Consider the following 19,466-nt stretch of genomic DNA (forward strand, 5'->3'; position numbering starts at 1 on the left):
AGGCTGCCCAGGCCTGCGGCCCTGTTTAAAGGTGTACCTCTTGCCCGTGCGCGCGTGTGGAGGGGCAAGACCCCTGCCCGTCTAGCGAGCCCAGGTTTAAGATCAGAGCATAATCAAAGAAAATGAACAAGGACGTCACAGAGATCCGTACAATCACCGGTAAAAGCTGCAACCGTGGAAATCCTGCAGAAATCCTTCCATGCCTGGAGCGCCGGCAGCCCACCGGCCAGGAGCCAGACCACCCTCCCTCTGCAGGCCGCGTCCCCTGGGCGCCCCTGCCCACCGAGGATGGGGGAGGAGGGGAGGACCGGGGAGCAGGGCCGAAGCTGTCGGCCCCCCGCCCCGTGTGCCCTTGGCTGCCCGGCCTGCACCTGTCTGGGCTGTGGGAGGCCCGGGGACAAGAGCCTGGAGGAACAGAGGCCCTGGGGGCACCTGGGAGGGGACGCCGGGGGAGCAGGGGCTGCCAGGCCTCCACGTCCCCTCTGTCGGACGGATGGATGGACAGGAGGGCCAAAGCCCTACCTGGAGCTGCTGGGAGGGGGCAGGGGAAAACTGGAAGCGGTGCCCTCCCCTCGCTCTCCTCCCCCCGCCCCGTTCCCTCCCCTTCTCTCCTCCCCCCTCCATTTTCTGGTCGCCCAGTTCCCGCCAGCATCCAAGGATCTCTTCTTCCCCGCAAAGATCCGCCCTCTGCTTTTAAACGAGGACAGAAGGCAGTTTCCAAAACTCACATACAGAATAAAAAAGCCCTTTTGGAAACGGCAGAAGCCAAAACACGACGCTCCCCCAGTTCAGGCGAGAGGCTGCAGGCAGCCCTCTCCCAGCGTCTCTGCTCCGTGGAGCCGAGGTTCCTGCAGACCCTCAGCCACCGGCAGCTTCGGTCCCGTCCCCACCCCGGGGATAGCCAAGGCACCACGGGAGATCCCCGCTGCCTCCCCAGGCGCCCTGCGCAGGGACGTGGGTCAGTGGAACACGGAGAAGTATGGGGAGGGCTCAGGCCGCGGCCCCAGGACCTGGCAGGCCGGCCTCTCCTCACGGGCCTCCCAGGGCCCCAGGGCAGGTGTAGTGGGGGAGGACCGGCTGGGGCCCCTGGGGAGACACCTGAGCGGAGAGCAGGGGCGAGGGGACCCTGTTAACCAAGGCCTGCCGGGGGTTGAGCTGGGGAAGTCCCTCGGCTGGACTCAGCCGCACGGTGCTCAGGACTGAGAACCTCTGTCCACGGGAGGCAGTGAAGAGGGAAGAGCTCTGTCTGGGGAGCGCGCCGGCTCCCGAGGGCCAGGACCCCCACCTGCCTGCCACCCGTGGGCCCTCCCACCTGCCCCACCTGCCCCACCTGCACAGGGAGGAGTGGGGCTGGGGCGGGCTTTGGGGGCCCCCTGGCTTCAGCTGAGGAAATACAAGGAAACCAGGGCTCCCCTGACCTTGGGCACCATTGTCTGCAGGGATGTCCTGGTTAATCCTGCTCTGAGCTGGATTAATTTCCAAAGATAAAGCCTCTGATTCGATTCGTGTCCGGTGCTATTTGTGGTTCGGTCAGGTGGGTGTGGCCCCAGCGGAGCAAGAGGTATTAAGTGAGGACCAGTTTCCCGGGGACAACGGGGATTACCGACATGCGTCCACCCTCCTCCGCCCTGCTGGCCACCGGCTGCTGGCAGGAGCATTGCTGCTCCAGCTGCCCACAGGGGCACACACTTCAGCAGGGCCCACGCTGGCACGTGCGCCACACCCTGGGGCTGCCCCTCCTGTGGGGAATACCTGTGGGCAGCAGCTGCCTCTTTCCTGGGTCCTCCCCTGAGAGACTAGGAGCCCCTGACCCCCGGCGGCTCACAGGACCATGGGTGACTCCCATGCTAGGACGGTCCTTCCACGGCCCCCCGAGCTCCTCCCACCAGGCCTGTGGCTGCAGTCACTTCCGGTCAAGCTGTGGACACCTGCGACAGAACAGCTGGGCTTCCAGCTGCAGGGTGTGTGGGAGGGGAGGTTCGTCTGATGAGAGAAACGTCCACCCGCACCAATAGGACCTCATCAAGTACGGGGCATCTCCAGGTGCGGACGGCCAGGAGGACACGCGGAGAGCTCCGGGTCTGTTCCCTAGTGTCCTGCAGCACCGGCCCCCCGGGGGCTTGTGGGAAATGCGGAATCTCAGTGCCCCCCAATCCTGTGGGTCACTCAAGCATACATTTAAGTTTCATAAGCTGCTGGCCTAGAAGGCTTCTGGGATAGGCTGGCCTGGATGGGGGCTCTGCAGGATGGGGAGAGCCCTGGCGGGGACAGCAGTGGCTGAACTAGAGCATCAACCAGGGCCTGAAATTACATGGCTCATCCTCTGCACATTCTTTTTTTAAAAGCAAGAAAAGCTGCAGGAAGACACCGACCCCTGGATGTGGGTGCATGTGCCCGTCACCGTGCTTCCGAGCCTAAAGACCCTCCTGGGATTTGGAGGGCAGAGAGCCACGACCCCACTGAATTCCACAGCTCATTTGCCTAGGCCTGGGTTTCAGAAGGTGCTCAGGGAACTCATGGATGATGGATGGATGGTGAATTGATAGGTGGAGGGCGGATGGATGGATGGATGGATGGATGAGTGAGTGATTGGATAAGTAGAGATAGGTGGTGGATGAATGGATGGAAGATAGATAGATGGATAGATAGATAGATAGATAGATAGATAGATAGATACACAGATTGATCTATGGATGGATGGATGGATGGATGGATGGATGGATGGATGGATGGATGGTTTGGTGGGTAAGTGGATAGATGGGTGGGTAGATAGGTGGGTGCATGGATGGATGGATGGACAAATGAATGGATGGATAGGTAGATGGATGGATGAGGGGTGGGTGGATGGATGGATGACTTTAGTCTCCAGAGAATAAGAATAATTGAAAAGCCAGATGAACCTTTCTACACTGCTCATGGGAACCCAAAATAGTACAGTTCCTCAAAAAACTAACAGACTAACCCTGTGACCCAGCAATTCCACTCATGGGTGCATGTCCAAGAGAAATGAAAACATGCAACCACAGGAAAATTCATACACACATGTCCATAGCAGCTTTATTCAAAGTGGCCAAAAAGTAGAAGCAACACAAATGTCTAACACACGATGAGTAAAGAAATAAAATCTGTACAAAGGAATATTATTCAACCATTAAAAGGAACAACGCGCTGACAGAGCTACGACACGGATGAATCTGGAAATCATGCTGAGGGAAAGAAGGCAGACGTAAGAGGTCGCATGCTGCAGCTTTGCTTCCACGAGCTGTCCAGAGTAAGCAACTCCTAAGACAACAAGTGGCTCGGTGGCTGCCTCCGGCCGAGGAGGGGGTGCGGAGCAGTGGGTACGGCACCAGGTTTCAGACTGACGGGCACATGATGGCTGCACAACTCTGCAAATACAGTAAAAATGGCTTCATTGCGCACGCTAACGGGTGAACACAGGGTGTGTGAGCCGCGCCAACAGAGCTGTCATCAGACAACACACCCAAGACGAGGGAAGTGTCCCACTACACAGTGAGCCCGCCAACCCCCCATCCTTCTTCCTCCCAGAGAGCTGTGTGCCCCCCGCCACCACCCGGCTGAGCGGGCCCGGCCCTCCCTCCAGGGGGCTCACCCCTGAGCCAGCCGCCGTGCTTCAGGGGTGCACGCTCAGTCCTGGGGCGCAGCCACACGGCCCGTGACACCACACGATGGCCACGTGCTTCAGCAACGCTCGCTGGAGTTGGGCGCGGGCCCCTGGTCAGAAGCTGGACGGGCTTCCGCAGGCCGAGCCCCGGGGACCCTCGGGCTGTGGGGCAGGAGGGCGGGGTGAGCAGTCCCTGCTGCGTGGGCTTCTGCCTTCATGTGGATATTCCCGGCACCCGGCATGGGGTCCACTGAGGCCTCAGTGTCCGTGGGACAGCGTCCCTCCCTGAAGGGGGTGAGGTCCATGCTCGGCAGAGGGCCCACTGGGCCCCCGCCCCGCCTCGGGGAGCCTGGCAGCGGGCAGGCACCTGCAGGGCCTGTGGGAGTGGCTATGGGCCACGCGGAAGGTCCAGGCCCGGCGACAGGGGTGGGGTCCACGCACCGGGAACACACCAACCAATTCTCTGGAGGCCTGAACCCCAAGCAGGGCCCCCTCCTGGGCCCACAGTACGCCCACCCCCACCCCTGGGGCCAGCCTTCCCTCCCTGGAGGTCTGTGGAGCCCCAGACAGGCCCCTGCCTGGCTGTGCCCCCCGCCCCCAGCTGTCGGCCACCCTCCACACTCCCGAGGGGGGCTCTGAGCATCAGCTCAAGGGGAAGGTGGGGGCCCGACCCTCTCCATCCCCTGTTTTCTCCTGAACCTCCAAACACCACAGAGGATGGGACATGGTCACACGTCCAGCCCTGGAGGTGAAGCCCCCCTAGCTGGGCCTCCGCGCCTCCTCTTGTCCTCGCCTGGCCCAGACACCCCCAGGCCCGCGCACTGATGTCGTGCTTCCTGGCTGTGACGTCTTATCACACACGTGACGCACACCCGCACACAGACCCCCCGAACGTTGAGTTCCACAGATGCCCAGGCCCTGACCTGGAGCCCTGAAGTGTGGGCTCGGCCTCCAGAGAGGGGCACGTGGACTGGATGCACCCCTGGGCTTGGCTCCCTCCTGCAGTGGAGCCTCTCTGGCCTTCCCAGGGGAGGGAGCCACGCAGGGGCAGGCGCTCACCCGGGGGCAGGCGTCCATGGCCCCCCCCACGGGAGCCCCAGCCCCCCCCACCCCGTCTGCCACAGCCCCAGGGTCCTCTGCCCCTCCACATCCCCAGGTCGCCCTGGAGAACCAGCCTGAGGCGCCTCCCTGCTGCAGGACCCACCCACATGGCCAACTCCATGCCGCAGGCTCCCCCGGTTGCTGGGGTGGGAGGTGGGGATGCCCAGCGGGGTGGCCGGCCCTGACCTCGCCCCTCCATCCACAGACCAGGGGAAGGAGGACCCCTGAGCTCCCCCGGGCACGGGGTCCTGTCCTGAGTCCAGCCACCCCAGGTCCCGCTGCCCTGCCTTCGCTCACGTTCCCCCCTCCACGTCTCCCTGGCTGGCCAGGCCCCCTCACCTCACTACTGCTGCTGAAGCCAGCTGCACCCACACCTGTGCCCACCACCCAGCCGCCCCGCCCTGCCCCGCCCCAGGTCTGCAGCCGTGGCAGTGGCCCCTAATCCCTGAGGTTCTGGAGGAGGCTCTGGGCGCTGCCTTCCGAGGCTCCCCACGTTGGGCTTTTCGGGGAGCAAGCGCCTTAGGAGCACAAAGCTGGGCTGGTTGGAAAACGCACGGGTCATGCTCCTCCTGGACCCGCTGAGGGCCCCCCACCTGGTGACCTCACCCACCCTGGGACGGAGAGCACAGCCCCTGCCCACCCGGAGGGACTCTCAGGGAGACGGGGGAGGGTTCCCAGGGCCCAGCACCCAGCACCTCTTGGGGCCTCCCACTTGCCCCAAGAGGATCTCCACGTTCGCCAAACCTCCCACCAGCACGTGGGAACGGCCCCGCCACCCCCGGCCCTGCCACCCGGCTATCGCGCATCCTGCGCCTTGGTCCACATCGAACAACTGCCGTCGGGCCGCCGGGGCCCCAGGGAGCAAGTCCCATTGCCCTCCCCCCCATCAGTCAGAGATGACGTCGCTGTGGGGTTTTTGTGAGAGATGGGCCTGCGCTGTCGAACCAGGCAGCCCGAGCGCCTCCCACACACACGCACATGTGTAAGTGCACACGCGCACACCGCCCCGGAGGAGATGGCAGCTGAGACGCCCCCTCGGGGTAAAGCAGAAATACGTGCTTGTGCGTGCGGGGGAGCAGTTTGCTCTACTTTGCTGTCTCATGACCCGATTAAATGTTAGTGGTTGACTTTGGGTCCAATTCTCCTGATTTCTTGATCCTGACGCACTATTGACGTCAAAGACTTAAGTTCTCTAAAGTCTCAAAATAAAGGAAGTTTAGCGCATCTGCAGGGCTCTTGCTGCAATCCCCCGTCTCCTCCCCCGGGGACCGTGACCTCGCCACATCCCTCTGGAAGGCGAGCGGGCCTCCCACCCGCTTCCCTGTGGCCAGGGGAACCTTGCCTCGGCTTCCCAGCGCCATCTGCTCCGGCCGTGCTCTCCCGGCCTGCATGGGCCGGGCAGACAGGGCCCCGCGTCCTAGAGGGCTGCGCTCGGCACCCAGAGGGTCCGCGCCCGGGCCTGCCGTCGGGGGTGGGGGTGCTGTGCAGACCCGGGCCCCTCCCACCTCTGGTCGGGACTCCCAACTTGTCGAGGTGGTATTGCAACATCCTCGGTTTCAAATTCTCCTACGTCTTTTCTAAACAAAAGAAGCAGGACAGCCCGGGTGGCTCAGCGGTTTAGCGCCCGCCTTCAGCCCAGGGCCTCATCCTGGGGTCCTGGGTTCGAATCCCCCGTCGGGCTCCCTGCATGGAGCCTGCTTCTCCCTCTGCCTGTGTCTCTGCCTCTCTCTCTCTCTCTCTCTCTCTCTGTGTCTCTCATGAATAAATAAAGAAAATCTAAAAAAAAAAAAATCTTAAAAAAAAGAAAGAAATGGCAACGCCAATCAGAGAGTCTTCCCACCAACTTTCTTCCCAAGGGGCTGGACCCAATGTCCACTAGAAGCCCCTCCGAGGGGACTGGCCAGGACGGAGCAGGGTTGGCCCTCGGCTCCCCCTGGCCTGGTGCTGGCAGCCGGGCCCCGGACGCAGGCCCTATCGCAGCACCAGTCAACTCCTGCTCTTCCCAGTGCGTGAAGCTGACAGTTTGGCCCATGAAGCAGCAGAAGGACAGAGCCTGGGCATTGTCATATCGTCCCTTCACAGGGCGGGGTGGGGGTGCTGAAGACACGCACCCGTGGCCCCCGAGGACTTGGGGTTCGGGGACCCGGCTGGGAGGTGGTGCAGCAGGCATCTGAGGACGTCGCACCTGGGCCTGCAGCCTGGGCCTTCATCACCACCGTCCCCAAGGAAGGGAGGTGCCAGGACACCCAGACTGAGCGCAGGGCAGGGGAGGCAGGCAGCGGGGCCGCACAGGTGCGCCCCAAGGGTCTGAGGTCTGCTGGTGGAAGGACAGCCCCTTTCCGTTCCCTCCTTGCACACACACCCAGACACACCTGTGTGCAAACGCAGGTACACACGTGCACACACCACGGCACAAAGACGTTTCCACCGCAGCCTATGGATTACTGGCTCGGGCTTTAGGGAAAAAGGAAGAGAGGGATGAATCGCTAGGCAACCAGCCAGGGTTGCTATGGCATCTGGGAGAGCAGCCGGGCCAATCAGGGCTGCGTGCGGGCTGGCGGCTGTCAGCGCCGACCGGGTATAGACCGGGTATAGCAGGCTCGGCGCGGGGGGCGCTGGATGCAGACCCGGCCTGATGAGGACAGCGCGCCTCATGAATATTCATGGCACTGATGGAGGCAAAGCCAATTAACCACTTGGTGGCTCCAATAGTCCTGGATCCGTTTTCTCTTCTAACCGCTGGGCGGCCACAGGGGGGGGCTCCCCTGACTTCCCTCCTGGCCCCGGGAGTGGTCTACACAGACTGCTTGGGTCTTGCCAGTCCCAGCTCTGGCGTCCCGGCCACCCTGCAGTCAGGCCCTGGGGCCGCAGCGGGGTGTAAATTCCTGCCCAGGACCCAAGAACATCGCGGTGGGATTCCTGAAGGTCACGTCCACTCCCTCCCTCGCTCCTCGCTCCCCAACAGGGGCGGTGACGGAGCAGTGATCACAGACTCAGCCAGTGTCTCCCATGCCAGTCCAGCCACTTCCTGGGGCCTCAGTCCCTGTCTTAGCCCGGGTCCCCAGAAGGCAGAGCCTGAGGCAAGGGTTACAAACCTCATGGGCAGGGACCAGAAACTCAGCCAAGGAACTCTGGGGGACAAGGTGGGGGGGCAGCGTGTGACCACGGGCCACCCTGAGGACTTTCTGCAGGGAGTCCATCCCAGCCGGACGCCCAGAGGACGAGACAACCCCCCCCCCCCCGCCCACTCCCATCAAGTTTTCGAGAGAGGCTGCACCTCAGAGCTGGCCATGGGGAGAGGTGGGTTTCTGTGCCTGGTCCCTCCTGTCTCCCCTTCCCTTGGGCCTCAGAAGCCCACCCCGTGTGTGTCCCCTGCTGCTCTCTGGGGCCACTTGGGAGGCCAGCTCCATGGGCAGCACTTAATCCAAATCTGGGGGTGGCCAGGTGAGCTCTGGCCACGAGAGGAAGGAGGGGTGGGGGCTGGGGGAGGGGAGGGGGACTGAGCTGTGTGACCCTCCAGGCTCCTGGGGCATCTGTCCCCCACCCCCGCTGGAATGCGGCCCTGGGGGCTCCCCGAGGAGCCTGTGCCTCCACATCCATCCTTGTCTTGGCTCTTTGTGTGTGTTTAAGGACAGATGAGACCTGCCCATCCACCCAGGCCTGCCGGCTCCAAGCTCGAGGGGGAGGGTCCAGGCCTTGTGCCACCACACTGCTCTGGGCCCGGGGCACAGGGGATGCTCGGGAGCACGAGAACCCCGTAGCTTCCCCACTGTCCTCGGAACGGAAACTTATCTGCGTCATTCTTTACTCTGACACCAGCCGTAGACGGGACCTCGAGTGGCCGCCCCCTGGCCTGGCTGCTGACCAACCCACATGGCCAGGCCGGGGCTGCGGGTCCCAGGAGGCCGGGCTCAGCAGAGCAAGCCTGTCCTCCCCTGGGCCACCTGCCACCGGGGGTGAAGGCCCAGCGCTCAGGGCTGCGGGGGACACACTCTACCTGCAGGGCCTCAGCTTCCTCACCCCTAGCGGGAAACACCAGGACCCCCATGAGAAGACCCCCCGGGCCTGGCCACGTGTGGTCCAGGGGAGGGTGCTGTGGCCCCTGCCCAGCACTAACCGGAGCAGGCGCCAGGCGGGCCCAGCCGCTGGTCCCTCTGGGCCCTGACCCCACCGCGGGGCCCTCCCGAGTCTGAATCCTGCTCGCGGGACTCTGCAGACCCTCCCCTGGAGACACAGCCGCGGGTCCCCATCCCCACGGGCCCTGGGAGCACAACGCGGCTTCCCCAGACCCTGCCTCAGCTGCCTTCTCCCCAAGTCTGGAGGAGATGCCCCCCCAGGCCCCCAGCCTTCCGGGGCCCCGAGCCCCGCACGCCGCCTCGTGGGCCGGGATCCAGCCACACCAGCTAGCGGCCAGCAGCTCACGGGCCACGTGGCCACGCAGAGCGCTGCCGAGACCGAGAGATCTCTGTGGGCACACGGGGGAGAGGATGCCCGGTCACTCCCGGTCCCGACCTCCCCTGACCAGCTAAGGGCCCCGAGGGGCCACTGCCGTCTGAGCCCGTGTCTCTGCCAGAGAGACTCACGAGGCCCCTCCCCTGGTGCCGCCAGGACGTCCTACCACACGGAGAACAGAGAAGAGAAGCGGGGCCACCTCCACAAATGCCTCCCAGCCCCGCCCGGTCGGCCCCGGCACTCTGCCCGCCTCTCCCCCATCCGCTGTCCCACCCTCGGGCCTCCAGCGTCCCGGCAGGAGAGGGGGTCTGTGATGGCCCCACGTCCTTCCTGCCTTCCCTCCACCCGCCCCTGCCCCCACCCGCCCCTCGCCCTCCTGAGACCCTGCAGGGCCCGCCCCAGCTCCTGGAATTGGGCGGCCACCCTCGGTCACCTGGGCTGCTGTCCCGACACGGGCTGGGCCTGGCCTTATGGGCCCGGGGTGGGACCTGGAAGCAGACAGGCCTGGGCAGCTTCCCCGGGTTCCCTCCTCGCCACCCGAGCCTCGGGGTCCTCATCTGAGACGTGGGGACGTCAGCAGCTCCTGCCCTCCCGAGCCAGGCAAGCGGCGCTCACAGCTCCGAGTCCCCGGGGAATGGGCCCTTCAATCGGGGGCGGCAGGCAGGGCCACCCACCTCCCAGGGGGCCTAGTGCACGTGACGGGGAAGCTGCCAACAGGCAAACACGCCCGGTGTCGCATCAAACCTTGGGATCGAGATGGAAGCCTGGGGGGACCGGGGTGGGGGGGCTGCTGCGGGTGGGGGCCGGGTGGAGGGGCCAGGGAGATGAGGGTGGGGACCAGACAGGGAGGCAGGGCCCGTCCTGCAGGGCCTGGGGCCACGGCACACTCGGGAAGCCGGTCGGGGGAGCACCCAGAGAGGACCGTGTGTCGCTGGGGAGTGGATTGCTGGCGGGTGGGGGCTCCAGGAGAGGAGGGTCCCAGCCCGGGGGCGGCAGAGGCGGGGTTGCTGGGGGACCACGGCACAGAGAGGCCCTGCCGTCGCTGGGGTTGGGACGGGGTGTCCTGGCCAGTGCTGTGGGGACAGGTGACCCAGGCCCACGGGGAGGAGGGGGCGGGAGGCCTGGCGCCCCACAGGCCTCGGGGTGGGGAAATCAGCGGGCAGCCCTGGAGGGTGCTGAGCCCCTCCTCGTCCTGCGGATAAGGCCGGCGCCCAGATCAGAGCGGGGCCCTCTCAAGGTCCAGAATTGCCGGAAGGCCGTCGGCACGAGAGGCGGACGTGGACGCTCCCAGTCCTGGGGGTCTCGAACCTGCCCCTTGCGGCTCCCTGAGTCCCCACCGCCCAGACCGTGGGGTGTGAGGCTGACGCAGACCCCACATTGGCGGTTGGATACGGGGCTTCTGCCCCCCGTCAACCATGAGTGTGTTTTTCCCGAAGGCCTGTGCGGGCGGGGGGCGCCTTCCGGGTGTCCGTCGGGGAGTCAGCCCAGCCAGCGCTCCCTCGGGGGTCTGGGGGGCCGGAAGCCCCCACGTGCCCCGAGCCTGAGGCCCCGCCAGGGGCCGGGGGCGGGGGGCCGAGGGCAGCAGGCTTCTGATGTTCTGGGTCCCAGGACCACCCCCTGGCCCGTTTCTGGACACCTCCCTCTGGCCCCTTGCCCAGTCCCGGCGGGGAGCAGACGCCCCGACGCCCCGATCAGGCAGGTCGCTCCCAACCGGAGAAGGCGCCGCTGAACAAGGCTTCCCGGGACGCCCTGCGGGGCTTGCACTTTCATTCAAACGTTATCTCTACAAAGGAAACCCCCATCCCCGCTGAATTCTCTCCCAGCCCGGAGGGCAGGAGCTGCCGCTGTCCCCAGTCTCAGGTGAGGACCCCGAGGCGAGGTGGCGAGGAGGGAACCCGGGGAAGCTGCCCAGGCCTGTCTGCTTCCAGGACCCACCCCGGGCCCATGAGGCCAGGCCCAGCCCGTGTCGGGACAGCAGCCCAGGTGACCGAGGGTGGCCGCCCAATTCCAGGGGCTGGGGCGGGCCCTGCAGGGTCTCAGGAGGGCGAGGGGCGGGCGGGGGCAGGGAGCCCCTTGCCGCGGGGTCTGTGCGGGGTCACCTCCGACAGGAGCACCCAGCACAGCCCCCCGCAGCGTGGCCTCTCATTGACAACGTCGTGGGAACCTTCCACGAGGCCCCGCACCCCCTCCCGCCGCCGCCCCAACCCGTGTCCCTGCTGGGGTCTGGGCGGGCCGTGTGCGGCCTCCCGGGCTTGCAGCAGGGTCTGGTCCGTGTGGCTGCCCCAAGTCACCTCCTGGAGGAAGGCAGAGGGCACGTGGCTGGGAGCTGGGGGGGGAGCCCCGGGGCCCCGTCCACGATGGACAGGCCAGCACACGCCCGCACAGCAGCCCCCCTCAGAGCAGGGGACACAGCTCTGTCGCGCGCGTCCTTCATGGCACTCCTGCCCTGCGAGGCCCCAGGAGGAGCTGCAGCCACAGCGGCTTGGAGGACGGCGTGTCCCGCGGGGACAGGAGGGAAGAGACACCAAGGCAGAGCCCCGATGCCTCAGCTTTGAATTAAAGCAAACCGTGGACACCGGGGCCCATGGGGGGGCCGACGGCAGGGCCAGCAGGGACCAGGTCCCCACGCCCCTGCCAGGAGCAGTGCCCTGGACACACGCCCGGCGCCTCCTGGGCTGAGCCGGGCTCACGCAAGGCCCACAGGCACGGCCGCTGCCCCCCAGCAGAGGAAGGGGCCTGCCCACACGGCGGGCCTGCGGGCTCCGGCTGCCGAGTCCTCTGGCACACAGGTAATGACTCTCCCCCCAGGGACCCATCGTGTCCCCAGCACCCCGACCCCCACGTGACTGCCTGCAGCCAGGGCCAGGAGGGGGGCGCTGCTTGAAGGCACAGAATGGGAGGGGCTCAGTTCCCTCCAGCCGGGCCCCACCTCTCCCCTGGGCCCTAGGCTCCCTCGTCCTCCTCCCCCCACCTCCCCACCTCCGTGCCTGGAGAAGGAGGCACCCGGGGCAGCCCTGGCTGCTGGCCCTGGAAGCCCTCCCCCTCCTCCCCTGCCCCCCTTCTTTCCCTGCAATCTCACCATCAGCCTCTCTCCTGGTCCCCAGCCGGGGGGAGCCCGGGGAGGCCTCTTGGAGCACAGCGTGCCCGTGCCCGTGCCCGTGCCTGGCCGGCAGGACAAGCTGCCACCACCTCGGTGCTTGCAGGTCAAGCCGACAGCCAGGGCAGGGGCACGTGCGGCGCGGTGACATGGGAGGCTCTGAAAAGGGGCACGGACCACGGCGTGGGCAGGGGCAGGTGGGCCACGGACAGCCAGGGGAGCTCGCGGGGCAGGACAGGGCGCTCGCAAGTGGGCCACTGGGTAGACGCTCGCCCGGCCTCCACCCTCAGATTGGCTCGTGCCTCCCACGACCAAGGCCACCTGAAGCCAGAGGCGCGGAGCCCAGGGAGCCCAGGGCCAACGTGCAGCCGCCGAGGGCAGACGGGGCAGCACACAGCCACACCTGAGGGGACACCAGCTTCGCGCCCACACACCGCGTCAGAGTCGGCACCCGCGCGCGTTCCTGGGGAGCGTCCAGTGAGCAAGAGGGCTGTGGGCGGCCCAGGGAGGCCGTGACAGTCCCCACAGCGCGCCCACGGCCGTCCTTGCCTCTGCCCCGCCCAGCGGCCGCTCAGCCCTGCAGACCCCCGGGGGCCTGGCTCAGTGCTGAACACTGTCCCCCGTCCCCCGGAGCCTCTCCCCGCAGGCAGCCCGGCCCTCCAGCCCCCCAGCTCCGCACCCACGCCGGGCGCACCTCCCACCGGGCTGGCTCTGGCGAGCCCAAGGCTGACGGAAGCCTTCTGTGCGGACACCGCGAGCCCCCCGCCCCGGGAAGGAGGCCCCCCGGCAGACGCCCAGCGCTCCCCTCCTGGTCTCTCGTCCACTCTTCTCATTAAGGGACTGTGCCTCAGGGAGCTTTACATCCCACTGGTGGGAAACCACTAGCACCTGCGCTCAGGAAGCACACAGCGGGTGGACACCGGGAAGGCCTCGCTGGACGCCACGGACATCGAAGCCTCCCGTGTGACGCAGGCCCACCGCCCCCAGGCCCTTGTGCACATCCCCAGCCCGAGGTGGGCAACCCCCCGACCCGGATCTTGGGGCACCCTACTGCATCTCCTGCACCCGCCGCTGGGCAGGTCCCCGTCCGCCGGCCCCACGTCCCTCCCCACACCTTCCTCCCTGAGCTCCCAGACACGCGGCCCCAGCTCGGCGGCCACCCCCGGCCCACAGCACCTGCAGCACGAAGCCCCGGGCCCCTGTGGAACGGGCAGGGGGCTCTCCTGCCCCTCCCCGGGGTCCACGCTCAGACAAGAGGGCTGACTTTCCTGGGGCCCGCTGTCCTGCTCGGCCCAGGGACCCGGGCTCGCGGTGACCTCCCACCCCCTCCCGACACCTGGGTCCCAGGAACACGTGGGGGGCTATCTCCTAGGGGCAAGGACGTTCTGGACAGGCCTCCCTGCGTGGGACAGTTCCCATGACTTTGGATTTGCTGTGTAGGGGCCACCCCTGAAGAGGAAAGCAGGAGCATGCTCCTGCCCGAGAGCAGACGAGGGTAAGCGGCCCCTGCCCCCCCAGGGACCCCACTGTCCTGCCAGAATCAGTCACGAGAAGCAGATGGCCCGGCCCTGGAGGCAGGTGTGGATCAGGGAGGAGGAGGGAGCCAGAGACTCTCAGAGGTGGAGAGGTCCCGGGCCAGAGAGGGAAGGAGACGGGGTGGCCGGGAGACAGCCAGCGAAGGAGAGACAGCTGGGGGGCAGAGCTGAGGGTGGGCGAGGCCAGACTGCGGGACAGGAGACACACGGGGACCCGAGCGGGCCAGCCGCACTGCGTCCTATCCCGTGACCAGATCTGGTCGCGTCGGCCCAGCCGAGGGGCTCCTGCTGTCCCCAGCCCGCCGTCCAGGACCCCACGTGCAGGACCCGCTGTGGGCCGGCCGGGCTCGGGGGCGCTGCGGTGGGACGCCCTCGTGTGGGCCCTGGGAGCCGAGGGGGCGGGGGCCACCCAGCAGGGCAGGCTCAGAGCAGGCCACCCCCTGGGCTGAACCCTCTGCCTCATGATGGGGGCCGGCTGAGGGCCGGGCACTCCCGCCCCCACTCAGAGGTGGGGTTGGCCCCCAGGGGGGAGCCGGCCCTCCTCACCTGCTGCCCCGCTGGGTGGGCGGCCCCCCGGGGAAGGAGGATGAACAAAGCCCCTGAGCAGAGCACTCAGGAGACAAGCGCCCCCACCCCGGGCCAGGCTGGCTGTGGGGAGGGGCCCCATGGAAGGAGACCTGAGGCCAAGGGTGTCCCTGCCCCTAGCTCCCAGGTTCTAGAAGGAATGTGGCTTTACAGGGCGTCCTTGCCCAGGGCATCCTGCCTGCCACCCTAGGGGCCGGGCCCTGCAGCCAGAGATCTCTGCGCCCTGCAGGCCCTGCAAGAATCCCAGGGAGACCGGACCCCAGAGGCCCGTTCCAGGGCTCTGAAGTGCTTTCTGGGGGACAGGAGTGGGGGTGAGCCCTCCACCCTGCCTTCCAGGGCCACTCTGAGGACACCAGGACCCTAGGTGAGGCCAGTGGGGGCCGGCCCGGGCTCCCTCCCCACAACACAGCCTCTGGGACCGCTCCAAAGCCTGGACCCAGTCCAGTGGGGTGGAGAGGTCAGCCCGGGGAGGGGAGGGGGGTAGGGGCTGGGAGGCTGGTGGGGAGGCAACTGGCCTTGCTTCTGCTTCCTAGCTGGGTGGCCACAGAGCTGCCTGGAAGCTCGGGGAGGTCCAGCAGGGGCGCCTCGGGGAACAAAAGGCCTGTTCCCGCCACTGGCCAGGCATCCCGCCTCCCCTCACGGCGGCCTAGGGGTACTGCACTGGCCTCCAGGGCACTGGCCTGGCCCCGCCCAGGTGCGGCACTTACCTGGCCTCCCGCAGCAGCCCCCGGCGTGCCAGCAGTCCAGAGGTTCCACAGCCCTCGGGTCCAGAGACCAACCCTTCAGGGATCGGGTGGAGCCGCTCTGCGCCTGTTGGGCCCTGGGTCCGCCCGTCTCTCCCGGTGGGGCTGGGCGGGGCCGGGGAGGAGGGAGCCAGGGGCGGGAGCGGCAGGGAAGGGGCTGTGGCCTCTTCTCCAAGCAGGGGCCCCGGCCCCTGGGCGGCCCACCCCATTGTGTGCCTGGCCTGGCTCACAATCACAGCCTTTGTGGTGGCCTCTCCCACCCGGGGGAACTCAAGCGTGCTGGGGGTCCTGGCCCCCACCAGCTTCAAAGGGCAAGTTCCTCCTCCCCAAATTGGCCCTGTGCAGACCTAAGCCCAGACCTAAGCCAAGGAACAGGCGGCTGGCTCCAGGCGGGGACCTGAGCCTGAGCTGGGGGGTTTGCTGTGTGGTACCCCCACCTCCTAGTCATACGGGGAGAGGCAGCCGGGCCAAGCACGCTCTGAGCACAGTGGGGTGGAGAAGGAGCAGCGGGCGCCCAGAGGGTCCCTCTCCTGGCCCGTGCCCCGCCCCTGGGGGCCTTAGTCTGGCTGTGGGAGGAATGGGGAGGTGCTCAGGCACCAGGGCCAGGACCTGGGTGCGTCTGTCCCTCAGGGGAGACGTGTGGATGGAGGGGATCTGGGCCTCCCCACAGGGCAGGTCTGTGGGTGGGGCCTCCCAGGTCGGGGTTGGAAGCTGTGGACCATCTTGTGGCTACAGGGGACCCAGAGCAGGGACTGGGCTTGGAGCCCCTTGCAAACTGTCCCCTCCTCCCTTAGGCTGGAAGCCTCAGCCTCCCCTCCCCAGGCTTCATCCACACTGAGCACCTCCAGCCACACCGGTCTCTCCCCCACCCCCTGCAGATGGGAAGACCCCAGTCCCCTCCTCCCCCACCTGGGAACGGGGGCAAAGGTCAAGCAGCCAAGAGCCAGCTGTTCCCAGATGTGACCACGGCCCCACCCCTTTCTGGAGGAGCGCGGAGCCTCGCGCCCAGGAGGGGCGGGGGCGGGTGACGAGGCAGCAGGAGCCGGGAGGGCGGGGGTTCTTCACCGGTTTCTGTGGGTTTGCTTAATCCCACGCCATTCTCCATTCGCAGGCTTCCGAGGAAGGCGGAGGGGAGAGAAGGGGGAGGGGGTCTCAGCCCACGTCCCGCCCCCAGGAAGACACCTGACCCGTCTCCAAGTTGCCGGCCCGTGGCGAGAGGGGCCTTTGTGCGCGTGGAGGCGGCTGCCTGGGACCCGGAGCCCTGAGCCACCCCGGCTGCGCCGCCTCCCTGCGCCCTTCACGCCCAGCCGAGGAGCTCGCAAATAAATCCACAGACACAAAATCTTGTGTGCCGGGGAGAGACTGCGGCGTGGGCAGCGGCGGAGAGCAGGTGCGGGGCGCAGCGAGGCTGGGCGCGGGGAGGCTGGGCCCGCGCCCGCCCAACGGGAGCACAAACCCGCGCCGGGGCCTGGCAGCAGTAAGTTGACTTGCCCAGACCTTCGGAGGCTGCAGGCCCTTCAGAAGGGGGAAGCCGGGCGGGCAGGGTGGAGGTGGGGCGGGCTCCACCCCACACCCGGGGCCGCCCTTCCTCCCAGGGGGCCGGGGTGACGGGTCGCTGGGTACCGGGAACGAAGGGCTGAGCCTCGGTGCTCAGGACTCTGAAATGTAAAAATGGCAAAGAGGAAATGCCTGCCGGCTGCGCAAAAATCTGGGCTGATCCTAGAGAAGAAGCGCAGCACCCCCACATCTGCCCCGCCTGCGGAGAGGACGCAGAGGGGCGGCGTGCAGTGCCGGCCGGGAAGGGAGCGGGGGCGAGGGGTGGTGACCTGCCCGGGACCACCTGGAGCCAGCCCCGTGGAAGAGGGACCCGAAGGAAGATCTGGGGTCCAGTCTGTAAACCTGAGGACCCCCCCAGAATGCCAATGAGCTTCAGGGAGCTAGAAGCCAGAGCCGGCCTGGGCCTCTCCGGGAAGCCAAGGCTGGAGGGTGGGTGTCCACTTGGCACCCCTGGGTGGGAGAGGACGGGGTGAAAGGTCCAGAGGCCAGGTGGGAGGGGAGACTGCTTCAGGGTTGGTTTCAACACCATGGACAGCGGGTCCCCTGCCGCCGGAGGGGCTGTGCCCCGTCCTAGTAGGGTGACACGAGCGTCCAGCGTCCTCCACCACGCTGACTGACGGAGGCCCAGAGCGACACAGTCCCTGACGAGGCTTCAAGTGCCAGCTGCCCCGGGTCCCCTGCCCTCCAGCCCACCACTGAGGGTCCAGCCTGCGTCTGGCTATGGCGGTGAGCCCCACAGGCTGGAGGGGCCTTCCTCAGTGCTGGGCTGGGGGAGGCGAGGCTTCCACTTCCGTGTGGATGAGTGTGTTTGGGGCGGGACGTTGCACGTCTCTGGCTAGAGAGAAGCGTCACCCTGACCCTGCAGAGGACGAGAGGCTGCGGCTCCAAGGGTCAGGCTGAAGCTGCACCAAAGGGGGAGGGACGTCCTGGTGGGCTGAGGAGGGGGCGGGGTGGGGGCAGAGCGGCTGGTGGGGGGCTCCCCAGGCTGTGGGGGTAGAGGGCCGAAGAGGGAGGGTGCAGGGCGGTGCACCAGGCGGGGAGGGCAGTGGGCTCTGCTCTCAGGCACAAGGTGCGGGTCGGGTGGGCCTGGAGGGAAGGAGAGGGGCGCAGAGGCCTGCGGGCGGCTGGCGCTGCCTCACCTCGCCCTGTGCACGGGAACAAAGGCCCCTGGGGGAGGCCCGAGGTGGCGCTTAGGGGAGCGCAGGAGCCGAGCAGGGCCAGCCCTTGGGCGGCTCCGGCCCCAGCCCCCAGCCCCCAGCCCGGCGCGGCGCAGCACAAGGGCCGCCAGGTGCTGTCTGCGCTCCCGCGGGCCGGGCTCGGCGTCCGCATCCCACTGAGGACGGGGAGGGAGCAGCGGCGGGATGCGGCCTCGGGGTCCGCGTGGGCGCTGTGGAGGGCGCCCGGGCCGCGGCTGTGCTCCGTGCGCGTGGCCTCCGCTTGCGGAAGGTCGGCGGGGAGCGGTGTCCCGGGCGCGGAGGGGCAGGCACCGCGGGGGCCGGGCGCGGGGCGCGGGGCGCGGGGCGCGGGGCCGGGGCCGGGGCCGGGGCCGGGGCCGGGGCGCGGGCGGGCGTGTGCGCGGGCGGCCCCGGGGCGCAGTGCGTGTGCGCGCGTGTGCGCGGCGCGCGTGCCCCGCAGTTCTCAAGGACACCTCGGGGAGGCGGCGGCGGGGCCGGTGTCGCTGACGTCACCGCGCGCCCCAGTATAACCGCCCGGTGCCCGAGCCGAGCGCGGATACGCGCGGAGCAGCTGCGGCGGCGGCGGCGGCGGCGGGCGCGGGGCCGGGCGGGGCGGGCGGGGGCGGCCGGGCCGAGCCGGAGCCCCCGACCCCGACCCCGACCCCGGCCCCGGCCCCGGCCCCCGCCCCGGCCCCCGCGGCCCGCGGCGCCCGCGGACTTGCCGGCGTCCAGAGCCCCCGCGCCCGGGCCGGGGCTGCGGGGCGGCGAGGAGCGGCGGCGGCGGCGGCTCCCGGGGACGGGTAACTGCGCGGGGCGGGCCTGGCCCGGCCCCTGGGGCTCCGCGTGCGGCCCGGCCCGGGCGGGGAGGGCGAGCTCGCGGGGGTGAAGGAGACGCCGGCGTCCGCCTCCGAGCCCCGAGGCTCTTTCTTTGAGCCGCGTCGCCGCGCGCTGGCGGGCCCGGGGAGGGGCGCGGCGGGGAGGGCGCCCGGCTGCCCCGGAGGCCTCTGCGCCCCCCGCCCGCGCCCCGGCCCGCCCCCAGGGGCGCCCGGGCCCCCTCCCCGGGCGAGGGCCGCGCGCGCAGGGCTCCCCGGAGCTGGGGGCGGGCCGGGTGGCGAGGGAGCGCCGTCGGCGTGGCGCAGCTCCCCGCCCCGCGGAGCGCCGGTGGCCTCGGGGCCGGACCCCACGCGCGCCCGCGCCCGCGCCCGCGCCCCGCTGCCTGAGGGCCCCTCTGCGTGTTCACAGCGGACCTTGATTTAATGTCCATACAATTAAGGCACGCGGTGAATGCCAAGAGAGGCGCCTCCGCCGCTCCTTTCTCATGGAAATGGCCCGCGCGCCCCGCCCGGGAGGAAGGCGAGCCCGGCCCCCGGCGGCCCCTCGCGCCGCGGACAAATCCGGGGAACAATGCGCCCGCGCAGAGGGCGGCCCAGCTGCCGGGCCGGGACCAGGCCGCGGGACACAAAGGGGCCGCTCGCCCCGGGCGCCGCAGGGCGGGAGGGGGCGCGGCCGCGGGGCTGCGCCCACCCCGCCTCGCCGGCCACGTGCGTCCGCAGCTCGGGGCACCGCGAGGTCCGCGGCGGGCGGCGGGGCGAGCCG

The 19,466-nt window shown here is 68.3% G+C and overlaps 2 long non-coding RNA genes across 2 annotated transcripts; one reads left to right on the forward strand and one right to left on the reverse strand.

Moving 5' to 3' along the window:
* Positions 1-3,035: 3,035 nt before the first annotated feature.
* LOC140618798 (uncharacterized) lies at positions 3,036-17,539 on the reverse strand. Its single transcript, XR_012018857.1, has 3 exons — positions 15,103-17,539; positions 3,614-3,910; positions 3,036-3,389 (listed from the first exon to the last, which is right to left on the reverse strand). It is a non-coding gene; the product is annotated as an uncharacterized lncRNA (long non-coding RNA).
* Positions 13,033-16,480, forward strand: LOC140618799 (uncharacterized). Its single transcript, XR_012018858.1, has 4 exons — positions 13,033-13,288; positions 13,648-13,770; positions 14,625-14,759; positions 16,250-16,480. It is a non-coding gene; the product is annotated as an uncharacterized lncRNA (long non-coding RNA).
* Positions 17,540-19,466: the final 1,927 nt, after the last annotated feature.

This window comes from Canis lupus, chromosome 26 (genome assembly GCF_048164855.1).
Source record: "Canis lupus baileyi chromosome 26, mCanLup2.hap1, whole genome shotgun sequence".
In the NCBI taxonomy this organism is placed as follows: Eukaryota; Metazoa; Chordata; class Mammalia; order Carnivora; family Canidae; genus Canis; species Canis lupus.